Below are 12,346 nucleotides of genomic sequence, written 5' to 3' on the forward strand. Positions count from 1 at the left end.
GCGGTATGAATGTACGGGAAAATTACAGCAAAGGCATCATTTTTTTAACAGCTGTGTTTAGTTGAATAACAGATTTAGAAAGTGCAGACTTTAATTAATCTGTGTTTTCTGCTGGGATTTCAGCACCATCTGATTTACTTTTCATGGCTGAAAAGTGTAATTGTAGTTTTTCCCTTTAGCTGCGGGTGTATCCTCCCAAGAAATTGATTCGGTTCTTCTTTTTCTTAAAGAAAACTCAATATCGGGCTGCTGGTGCCTGGCACGCCGTGCAGGTGATGCGCTTGCTCTGGGTGCTGGTGGAGAGCCTGGCACGGCTCGGGAGGGCTCCTCTGCTCCTGCCTCCGGGTGGAGGAGAGGAACACCCGGCCCAAATCCCAGCCTGTGCTCGGATTTGTTGAACAAAGGGCGAGGACGGGGAGTTACTGGAAAAAAAAAAAAAAAAAAAAAAAAAAACGCAGAGCAGGAAGGGTTTTCCCCATGTGTATTGGGATTTATTTTTTTTTAGTTGGATTTATGGTAGGGAGGCTCTGCCTCTCTGTGCTCGCTCTTCATTGTGAGGCATGTTGGTGCCCCAGCTCCTCAGGTGTTGTTCAAAAACCTCTGCAGAAGGCGGTGCTGGGTGGTAGCTTCGTGGGCCGTGGTGGTGAGGGCTGAGCAGTGGTTGTGGAGCCGCGGTGATAAATGGCATTTATTGTGCACTGCTGGTCGCACCTTATTCCATCTCTGCTGGGATGAACGGGAGTGTTACAAACATGCAGAGTGCCTCCGTGGCTCTCGTTGGGCATTTTTTTTTCTTTAAAAATCAGGTGTTTGTGCTAATGTGCAATTTCCTAGCCCTCCTCCTGCTCTGGGACAAGGGTGAGGACTCCTGCCCAGAGCCAGGAGCGCTCGTTCATCAGAGCTGGGTCAGAGAGAGGAAGATTATACGGAATAAGGGCACTAGTGCTGTTTTTGGAGGAGGTCAAGTTATTGTAGTTAGGCGTGCTTTCCCCCATTTTTATTTTATTGGGTTGGTGTGGAGTTTGGATGTCTTAAGGGCTTTGAACGCAAAGTCCACGGTGTCTGAAGGGAAGCGCTGCGTTTAGACTCAGAGCGTAATCTCAGGGTGGCTGCTAATCTGAATAAGATTAAAAAAAAAAAAAAAAAAAAAAAAACTTTTGACAGGTTTTAAAACTTATTTTAATTAAGGTTTTCCCTTTCATCTCGCCAAAGCCCGGACTTAGCCCCTTCGTGCTCCCCTGGGTACGGATCGGCTACCGTTGTGCACAGGAAGGGCCAAACCCCGGCACAGGAGCACAGCTCCTTGGGATGCTGCGGGGATGAGAGGTGGAAAGGAAGGAGCCCGAAGCCAGCCCTGCCCGCACGGTGAGCTGCAGCACGCCGAGGTTTCCCCAGCAGCACCTCGTGCTCCCCAGCTCCGTTTTTTTGGTGTATTTTGTGGGGCGGAGGCAGCCGCGGCGATGCTGCCCCGCTGCCTCCCCGAGCGTGGGTGCGCTCAGCGAGGCGACCCCGTTCCCTGCAAGCCTCGGGCCCGGCACGGAGCCAAGGAGAAGCGAGGCCGGCGAACAATCAGGAATCAAAGGAGCCACCTGCACGCCACGGGGAGCCGCTCCCCGGGAGGCTGCAGCCTTTGCCAGCGCTCGCTGCCGAGCCTCCTTCCGCAGCCCCCAGAGGGGGGAGCAGGGCTGCTCCCCAAAATCCCGTTAGGAGGTGTCCTCGCCATCCATCCAGCCATGAACAAGACCCGGATGGATGGCGAGGGCACCTCTTTACCCAGGAGAAAACCTTTTTTTTTTTTTCCCCTCTTCTTCCTACTGAGCACTGGGAGCGATGACAGAGCCGGGCTGGAGGCAGCTTTGGGGATGTCAATATTTAGGGGATGGGCTCATCGCACCCTGCTGGCAGGGAGCTCTCCCTCACAACCTGCCCCAGAGGAAAATCAGGTCTTTTCCCCATCATTTTTATCCTCTGCAGCTTTGCAAGAACGGACCCCGTGAGCGGGCGGGGGCGTGGGGTGGCACGATGCGCCTCCCTGGGTGTGTTTTCACCCGGCTGGTGGCTCGTGCTCGTGGCTTCGGAGGGCAGATAGTATTTATTTTGGGGAGGGAGCCGATGTGTGATGTGTGTGCGTGCGCGCTGCTGCCTGTTTTTCGTGCTGAGGAAGACATGTTCGGTCCCAGCCCCCTTCCAGCCACGTGTGCCTCGCTCTCAGCAGGAGCTCTGCGAAAAGGAAAAGCAGCGCTCGCAAAGCTGGGTAAAAAAAAACAACAACCAAAACCAGAGGCTTTTTTCTAGCATTCAAGCGTTACCTGTGGCTATTTATACCCTCCTCCGTGGCTATTTATGCCCTCTCCCCACTGCCAGGTGGGGAATATTCTTGGATTTGGTGTTTTTGGTGGGATATTCCCCAGCAGTGCAGGGCCGTGTGCGTCTGATGCCTGGACTGTGGTCTCTGCATTGCCTTTCACTGGTGGTCGTATAAAACAAGAAACCTAACGTGCAATTTTTCCTGCTCATCGATAACCAGCAGAAGCCACAGCTGTGCGTGAAGGGGCAAGATTTCCAGCCTGAGCCACCGGGGCGCCCCTCTGCAGTGGTTAACACGTGGTCACTTGGGTGTCCAACGAGCAGCGCCGTGCTACCTCTGCCTCTTGTGGGGTGATGCCGTTTGCAGGCTGGGTTTTGTTTATTACAGAAATCACAGTGTTCATTTGTTACAGAAATTGGATTGTGCTCAGCATCTCTTTTAAACCCGGGTCGCATCCCTGCCCGTGATGGCGATGCCACGCGTGGGGATCCAGCTGCCCAATATAACCATGCTCATAGAGTTGATTGAGGTCGCTCGTTGAGTCTGATCCTCGTCCCGTGTTGTTCAGCTGACGGGGAGCACCACGAGGTTATTTTCGTGTTTCCAGCACCCTGCTGGAGGCAGCGTGCTGGGCTTGCTGCAGCCCTGATGCTCCAGCAAGCATCTTCAGCAGGGGCTGTGCCGCAGAGCGAACCATCCTCTCGCTGCCCAAACCAGCGGCTCCTTTCCTTGGGGTTGCCTTTGTTTGGGAATAACGTACGGACCCTTGGGAATGGGCTGTCCAGCGGAGTTCCTTAGTGATTTTTGAAAGGATAAGGGAAAGGATTGCGGCGTCCCGGGTGCCTGCTCTGTGCTGAGCCCGCGCTGCTGCGCGCGGTGGGCAACGCTCGTAGATTCCCAGCTCTTCCCTTCTCCTCGTTAGTCTGTCCCTTTGGCAACGTCTGCAGTGAGAATATGAGGGTGGTTTTTTCTTCTTCTTCTTCGCAGAAATAGCCTCCGACTCCTCGTGAACCCGCAAATGGGTTTCTCAGCCCCCTGCCACCCGAGGTGTAAATGAGACGGGAGCGGGGCTGGGCTCCAAGCCTTTCCCTGGCAGCCCCGGCAGCCCTCCTCCTGGGGACAGCCTCGGGGCCGAGCTTTGCCTTCTTCCCCGTAGCACAGATTCGGATTATTTCCCTTAATCGCTCACCAAATCTGCCTCTAATGACCGCGGGTGCTGGTTTGTGTGCGCTGGGACGCGCGGCCGCTCGGCACGAGGGGCAGGGACCCCCAAATCCCGAGCAGCCGTGATTTACTGCGCGGCTTGGGCAAAGTGCATTTGTTGCCTTGGAAACAAATAGCAGCAGTGAACAACTAAATGAAATTTATGGAATCAACTTCAATAAATCTTGATGATAAATGTGCAAAAACATACACAATTTGATGAAGATCTACAGTATGCAGATGGGAGGGGTGATAGGAAGTTATAGGACTGCTTCAGATACGTTTTTGGGCTGCCACAAATCCCTTCCTATAATATGGTTTTTTTTTGTTTCCGAGGAAGCTGTCTGCTTCTTTTCATAGATATGGCATTTAATTTTGATTTCCAGGGTATCTTTTAGCTTAATTGGCACGCTGGATGATTGCAGTGTGTTGTTTTGTCTTTTGCAATCCCTGATTCAGAGCTAACTCAGGATAAAAATAAAATCGAGAGCGGTGGCAATCGAAGGGAGCAAAATGCAGCGAGTGCCGGGTCACGTGCCCCCAAGCCAGGTGCAAAATACCCCAAATTTCTTGCAGCGTTTATCCAGGATGCCTCCCTGCCCCCTGGCACGGGTCTGGGTGCTTTGTAGGACGAGGACAGGGCAGCGATGCGGAGCTGTGGCGCGGCGTGGGGAATGGTCTCGTGCTCACCTGTGCGTAGGGATGCCTTTTTTTTTTTTGTAGAAGCACAAAAAATCGCAAGCGATATTTTCTAAAATAGTTATTGTTGTTTCTGGCTCGACCTGTGGATCGATAAAGGTTCGGGAATATCAGCGGGCTTGTCTGGAGACTGCTGCAAACCTTTAACGCGGCCCTTAATGGAATTTGATGTTTTTCCATTAGTTCCCGTGCCTCTCCTCGTTACAGTGCCTTATTTCCACCTTCCTCCACCGGGTCAGCACGCGGGGGGAATCGCTGCTTCCCCGGCGATTCCTTCTTGGTCAGAGCCTTCGTAATGTTGGCTGGGCTCAGAACGGGACCTTGCTGGAGCTGTGGGGTGCTGCGAACCTCCCCGGTGTCCTCCCCACACACAGCAGGGCAGGGATGCTCTTCCCGTTAGCATCCAGCTGTACAAGACAGCTTGAACTCCGTTAGCAGCTAAATTTGGCGGCTCGCTAACTTCTTTCTGATATGTTTTTATAGTTTCCTTGTATTATGACACCCGGGTTTAAATTTGCATGAGGAAATGAGCCTCTCGCTAAGTCAGGTAAAAAGATTTTTCACTTATCTACCATGAAATAAGGCATTAAAAAAATGGTAAGCAGAGAGAGCAGCGCATCCTTGACATATCTAGTTTACTTTTTTTTTTTTTTCAGCTGTGCTGACTGAACGCTCCTAATTATTAATGATACAATAAAGCTATTTGTACTGCGTCTAGCAGGCGAAATAATTTCATATTAGGAAGACTTCTGGTAATAAATGCCGTGTTTTGTACCAGAGCGGCAGTGTTTGAAAAACGCGCGTTTTTATTGAGTTACACCCAAAATCTGAATTTGGAGCTGGGGGGAGCGAAACCCAGGCTCTCACCGTTCACATCAGGACGTCTGGGTGTATGGATGAGGCTACTGCTAGAGAAAGACCTGGTTTGGGGTTCCCAGTGCTTTTTGGCGAGTGCCCCGCAGCCCCGTGGGCTTTCTGTCCCGCTTTCCTTCCCTCTGCCGTGGGTTTGTGGCCTCTCTGTAAATACATCTCCACTTCCACTCCAGGTAGGACCCGAGCGGTGTTGAGACCTGCATTTAAATGTCTTTTTCTCCTCTCCTTGCCAAGAGGGACACCGAGCACCCCGGTGCCACCGCTCTGTGCCGGGGTCATTATCGCAGCCCCAGCACCTGGGGCTTTCGGGCTCCCCCATCTCTCCTGGTCTTTAATCTGGTTGTGGTATTGACTCTTTTTTCTTTTTTTTTTTTTTAGCTGTTTCATTAATAGTGACAGATGCTTTTAATTAAAAAGAAAAGGCAAAACAAAATCCCGAATAAAACAGAAAGAGAATATTCTAATTTGGCGTGACATTATGAGGCAGAATGGCTCCTGGCATGCAAGGTACAGAAAAGGTCATCCTCCACGGCTGCAGCCTTTTGCAATGGTGGAATTAAGTTCAAACTCGGGCTGGTTTTGAAGTCTTAAGTCTCTCTGGGGATTCCTTTCATAACATCTTCGAACTGGATAACACTACAGTAAATGAAATACACTGCACTGGATTAAAGGGTTATTTCCCCTGTGTGTCAGGCTGACACAGAATACCAAACCTCAGGTTGCCTCCGAGTTGTCTCTATCTGCTGATACCCTCTCTTCTTTACATAGCAGCTCTCGGAGTTCTTGCATGGAAGTTTGTGATTATTTATTCGGCTTCGTCGCGTTGTGAGCGCGGCACAATTTTATGCAGCGAGGAACCAAAACAAGGCGACTAAACGGGAAGAAACTTAATGGGCATAAAAATGTGAAAGAAGCGATGCAGGAAGGAGCAGAGCTGCCTCTTAGTTCTGTTAGGCTGCCCTATAATTTATACCAAAACACAAAATACAGATCTCTCTGCATTGCCACTCAGCTACATGCTCAGCAGCACGGAGCCTGCAATAAGAGCCGGCTGTGATCTACGGCACCGTGCTCTTATCTGCCTGCACCAACGGGTAAAATTTGTTAAGGATCATTTGCAGCGTGTTTTGCCCTAGAACAAATGTTTGCCGTGACTTGGAGCATCCTCCCTCCCGGCGGATTTTTTAAAGTATTTAAAGACAGGTTTTGGAGGGCTAAAATGAACGTTAATGGCAGCGGCGTGGCGTGGGGTTCAGCGGCGGAGGCACCGGCTTGGAAGACCTGGCTTTTGTTTCTGCCCTGCTGCTTGGTGTCTCGAGCAGTTTTATTCACTTGTGCGTTACCTTCCCCGTTCTGCTGAGCAGGAAGGAAAAGCTTCCAGGCTTTGTTAAAACACGTAGGATTTCTCAGAGGCTGCTGGGCAAGCGTTAAACACCGTGCTGCGTGCGCAAGGCGTCGGTGCTGCGGCGTTGGTGCTTCTGCAGTGGCAGCGTGTGTTGCTGCCTGCTACTTGCCGTGACCTTTGTGCTTTTCAAACCAAATCAGGGTAGTCCTTGGGTCATTTTTGTACCCCTTAGCACGTGTAGCATCTTCTAAATCATTTGGGAAATGCTCCTCGTTGGGTGCTTGCAGCGTTGAGGCTGGGGCTCCCCATGCCGGCGGTGCTGGCTGTGCCCAGCAGGTTGGAGACCTGTTGGGAGAAAAATAACAACGCAGAAGCTGGTTCCTGTCCTCCGTGTTCCTTTCTCGGTTCCTTAAAAACAAAATGGTATTTTGCAGACTTCAGAGTCTGGCGTTAGACAGGCAGTGAGGCTGGGGGCAGCCGATGAGCGGGCAGCCTCCGGGAGCGCAGTCACGGTGGGGACAAGGTGGAAGCGGGAGTGGGGCAAAAATCCCACCCTGGCACAGGTGGCAGCCCCTTCCCCAGTGCCTCCACGCGGTGTTTTTTGGGCTGCACGTGGTGGGGGCACAGCAGCAAGTCACTGCCAAAGCAGGTGGGGGATGAACCTGGTTTGTAGGGCTTGGGCTCACGGGCAGCCCCTTTGCTGCGCCGTGAGTGCTGGTGCTCTCGCCGGGTTGTTTTTCTTCTGTTTCAGAAATTGCTCTCTTTTTAACCCCCCTATCATTTCCCTGACTGCTGCCTTCTCCTTGACAGTTGTGATGTTTGTATGTGTGCATAAAAACAGTAGGAAGCGTTTATGTAGGTGTCACTAATTTAATTTAATTTAACCTGATAGGTATGTATAGAGAGGCCTGTTCTGCACTAAAGTGCTTCTCTTTATTTTACAGTCTCCATCGTCATCAAATACAACTCCTTTCATTCTCCTCTTCCATTCACCTACCCAAAGACCAAATCTGGAAATAGTAACCAAAAGAGAAGCCCAGATCATACACAAAGCAGAGAAAGATTGAAGTAATTTAAGGGTAAGTAATTTTTCACCCTTATTCTAACTTGAAGCTTTGTGTTCAGGGTAAAGCTGTAACAGGAAGCGCGAGGCTGCATAAAAAAAACTGTTAAGCATGTACAGAGCTGCTCTGTGTGCAAAGGGAAAAAAAAAAGACTGAAAAACTGAACTGGTGATGAAAGCAAGGTATAGCAGCACCTTTTGCAGGTGAGAAGGTGGCCAGCACAGCGGCGAGCTGGGAGTTTGGGGCATTTGGGGCGTTTCTCCCCGTCCTATTTTGGTCTGTGCCGGTGCCAGGTGGAAGCACGGCGCGGGGTCGTGGGTTTTGCATGTCCCCAGCCGGTCTGGCTGCTCCCGGGATAAGGACGAGCTGGGAGGTTGGGGTCTTGGGGTCTCCCCTTGCTGCAGCACGGTTCGGTTGTTCCTTGTCGTGTTGCCACTGCCGGCAATAGGAGGCTGTGGGAGTGCTGCGGATGCTCCGGGTGCATGGCGCAGGACATCTGGGTTTGCTGTGGCTTCCCGCAGTCCTCGTGGGTGCCAGGGCTCCGATAGTTTTTCCTGGAGCAACCCAAAGGTCTCGTGCCAGGGCTCCACAGGGCTGGAGCAGGACCAGCCCGTGTGGCTGAATGAGGTTGGGCTCATGGTGGAAACCGGGGTCTGAAGTGACTTCAGGCTTTTCCTTCGCTGCTGGGGCGATGAATGCGAGATACAAAATGAGTTTCTGTGCAATTCAGAACCCTGGCTGAAGCATTAGTAAGCTCCAAATGTTAAGGAACGTGTTTTCCCACCCTAGTCCCAGATCTGTGCCTGCATATATTGCGTTTCCACACATGTTCTTTCAGAGATGGACAGGATATGCATTTGCTTACATCAGAAAACTGAGCTTTAAACATCTGGGCTTTCTGTTTTATTGCTGCTTCTTTTTTTTTTTTTTTCTGCACTGTTTGTTCATGCAAAATTCATATCTGGGAAGGGCATCTCAAATCCCTGCTTCTGAGTCAAAAAGGGAAAGTATGGAAGTGAAAAGAGAGATTGTATCATTTAAGAAATATGATTCATGAATTAATCCTCGTCTGCTACACCATCTGTGGCGTGTGTTTCAATACAAAAATCCTGGTTTTGTATCTCTTTAAAAAGCCTCCTCCTCGCCGGCCACGCGGCGTTCTGCGGTGCTGGGGGGAGTTGGATGCTTTCGGAGGCAGGGCAGGGGTTTGGCAGCCTCCCGGGCTGGTGCCGATGGGGGCGGGATCCTGCTCCATGCAGGAGTGGAAAATAAGGGGTTCTGGAAAGCAGATCAAGGGGGGCTTTGTGCTTGCCAACAGGGTGAGGGCCTCCCTGTTCTAGTTCAGCTCTTTGAATTGTTCTCCAGCTTTTCACAGGGGACCATTTTTCCTTTTTAAACAAATTTTTCAGGTTTCTATTCCTTGAGCTTTTGTAGCACGCCCCATTTCCTTCTGGAGTTAGACCTGGGACATGTGTGTGCCTCTTCTCCCCCAGCCACATACTTCACCAGCAGGGTCCTGGGTCGGGGCAGCGATCCCTTCCCAGATCCAGACACGTCCCTGGACAAGGGCATCTTGCTGCCCCACCAATTTGTTCCTCTTCTTCATGGGGAAAGCCCAAAACAGCTTGAGCAACTGCAGCAAAAGCCGAGATGCTGGGGAGGTGTCGAGCAAGGTGGATGTCCCTCGCCCTTGCCGTGGTGGCCCCAGCCCGTGCCGTGGGATGCCGTGCACGTGGCTGTACCAACCACACGGTGACTACAGCTCTGGGGAGCTCCCGGACACTGGTAACGCTGATAGATGGAGGCTATCCAGGAGCTCAGTGCCGATGGTGAAATATTTCGGGTTTATTGCCTTTCCATTCATTTTGTTTTCACGCCTTTCTGCCTCCCTGACTCATTGCCGCGCGGCCTCTGCTCGCAATCTCTGTCTGCTGCGGCAACACCCCCTGGACAAGGCAGGAGGCACCGGTGCTTGCAGCTGCTTTTTGAGCTGCTTTTTTAATTGAGCATCTAAAGCCAGGATGGTGACAGAGAGGAAAACATTAGCGATGCCTTTTGCCGTAGTAGGAAGCGTGAATAAAGTGCTCAGAGGAAGGCAGGGCGCGTGGTGCCAGGCTCAGGATGCTGCAGAAAAGTCCTGGTGTCCAAGCAGGGGCTCTGTGGGCAGAAATCTCCCAGCTCTGATGGTAGCCACTGTCATCGGGTTCCTGATGGGAGAAGGTCATCCTCATAACCGGGTGCCAGCTCATTTCAGCCTCTTGCTTAGTCCCAAATCCTCCCGCTGGCCGTGTGGGTGCTTTGCTGGTGGGAAAAGCTGAGCGAGCGCCGCGAGCACTGTGAGTCCGCTGTGAATGGTGGTGTGTGAAGGGAAAACTGTGTCAGCAGTGGTTAGGGAAATGTTTAACCCAAGCTGGAATTAGTCTGAATTACTCCTGAATGGAAAATTCCTGCAGGAACGCAGACCTGAATCAGCACCCAGCTTGCTGTGTCTCAAGCCCGCATGCACACACGTGTCTTCGCTTTCACTAGGAGCTCTGGCTAGCTTATTTTATGCCTCTGCAGTATATTGCAGCTGTCCTGAAGCATATTCTGGAACTGCTTCAATCATTTTTGACCTGAGTTTCTAAGTTTATATGCCATTAAATGTGCTGAAGTTTGGGCAGTGCAGGTTGCTCGGGGTGTACCTGCAGCTCGGGGCACAGGGTGCTCGTCTCGCTGGCATCACGCTGCAGGGTTCTTCATGAAACGAGGTTACAGATTTTTTCCCTTGAGGAGGTCCTGTGCTTACTTGCACTGCTAGCATCAGCATTCTGAGGAAAAAAAAAAAGGCAGAAGAAAAAACAAAAACACAAAAGCTCCACTGGTTTTAAAAAACAGCAGCAAACAGTAAAACAAATTGTCCCAGAAAAGGAAAAAGAGAAGCAGTCTAAACACAAATAAATAGGCAATAAATAGTTTGCGTTTGACTTCTGTTTGCTGAAGGACTGGCTTTGTTTTGGAGAGGTTATCCCACGTTGTATTTCCCCAGCAGACACCGCAATTTTCTGCAGGTCCTTTTCTCCTCCCTGGGAGGACAGCCCCAGCCCTGTGGGACCGCGTCCCCGCTTCAGGTGCCTCCGTCCGGTCCTTGTTAGCAGGTAGGGCAGGAAGAAGAGTTGTTCTAAACACCACGGGGTGCCCGAAAAGCCAAGGAAGGGTGGGTGGTACATTCAGCACCGCCCTGAGCAAATAAGGAGCTCGGGGGAGAGTCCTGAGGTGCGGGGTGCCCGCGGTTCCCGTGACCGGGAGTGGAGCTCGGGGTGCTCAGCACCTTTGCAAATGAGGCCACGCTGCCTAGTGCATGGAAAACGAAATCATTAAGTAGCTGTTGCATTAAGACTCTGCTTTTATTCATGGAGTGTAATGTGATTCATTTGCCCTTTTGCTCTCATGTTGAGAAGGCAGTCATCTAGTATGCATCGCTGGCTGCTGGCTGCAGGGAGAGGGTTTTTTAAATTTATTTATTTTTTTACTTTTTTTTTTTTTGTGAAGGAGCAGACATTTTCATCAAGTGCAGCTCAGCCACGGAGTTGTGCCTTGTCCCTTTTGGCGAGCAGCCCTGTTTGTGGAAGTGTTGAGCTCAGCCACCTCCCCATCTCCAAGCCTCGAGGCCGAAATCGATGCAGGAGGGCTACGAGAGCACCTGGGCAGCACCCTTGGGTGACGGCGCACGGACCTGCTGGGGCACGCGGCCAAGCCCTCAGTGTCCCCAGGATGCCACCAGCCATGGGCAGGGCACCAAAAAAAAAAGGGCACTTTTTCTGATACCCTGAAAATGGGTGGAGGAGGTCGCGGGTTGCTGCTGCTGCTGTCACGGTTTGCGTTAGGTGGGAGGTTAGACACAGCCCAGGGACATCGTTCCTTCCTGGAGCTACAACAAGAACCATGCCAAGTGAGGGAAGAGGGCAGAAGCCAGAAGAACAGAAAAATCATTTTTTTTAAAATGTTAGCACAGGGAGCATTAACTAAGGCACTAATTCCAAAAGAGTGATAATGAGTAAGGCGCTTTGAGTCACTGCTGCTTGTTACGGACGGGATCGGAGCAGTTCAGCTCCGTGTGCTGGAGCTCAGCCTGCAGAATAAGAAGTGAGAAATCCCTTTTTGGCCCCAGCAATGGTGGCCAGCTCTTTCTAAGTGCGAGATCTGAACCGTGTCTCGGCGCTGCTGTCGAATTCCCCGCAGTGCCGATGCGCGGCACGGTGACCACCTCAAAGTCCTCGGGTGACCCTGGATTCTGAATGCTTCCAGGCTCAGGGGATGTATAAAAATCAAGAAGGCCTGGTTCAGAAGCAGAAGACAGGAGGAGAGCCCCTGCAATATGTCCCTTTGTTGTTTTTTTTTTGCTTTGTCCTTTTGTGCTTCCCCCACCAAAAATCTGGAGACCGAAGAGGTGCGAGGTTGAGCGGCCGACCGAGCGCAGCGACCCTGGGGTGCTGTTCTGCAGCAGGGCACGAGCTGGGCGCCTCCTTTGGTGACTTTCCTACTTTTTGTCGACAAGGAGGCATGAGAAGAATGGGTCAGCTGTGCCTAAAGATAAGGAGAAAAGGTTTTGGAAGGAGCTCGGGGCTGAGAGCAGTTGGAAGGGGATTTTTTTTGCCGTTTGGGGTGGACAAAAGAGGGGAGGCTGCGTGGAGCTGGGGAGGTGGTAACGCCGACCTTCTCTGCTCTTTGTTTTCGACCAAGAAATGCACAAATCACTGATGGTATTGCTGAGTGGTTTCCTGCTGCTTTGTGGCTTGATTTGGATCTGCAGCCGTTCCTAGCCCGGTTCCTGACTCCACGTTGCAGTCGCTCACAAAAGCAAGCAAATCCTCG

The 12,346-nt window shown here is 51.5% G+C and overlaps 1 protein-coding gene across 5 annotated transcripts in view; it reads left to right on the forward strand.

Annotated features, from left to right (window-relative positions):
• The window catches only part of NEXMIF (neurite extension and migration factor), a 133,252-nt gene that overhangs the window by 79,972 nt on the left and 40,934 nt on the right, over positions 1 to 12,346 (forward strand). For all 5 annotated transcript variants that reach the window (XR_011101006.1, XM_068696941.1, XM_068696940.1 and 2 more), the window contains exon 2: positions 7,373 to 7,507. The gene's annotated coding sequence lies outside the window, so the exon portion shown is untranslated. The remainder of the gene's footprint in view (positions 1 to 7,372; positions 7,508 to 12,346) is intronic.

Source organism: Anas acuta, chromosome 13, assembly GCF_963932015.1.
Source record: "Anas acuta chromosome 13, bAnaAcu1.1, whole genome shotgun sequence".
In the NCBI taxonomy this organism is placed as follows: Eukaryota; Metazoa; Chordata; class Aves; order Anseriformes; family Anatidae; genus Anas; species Anas acuta.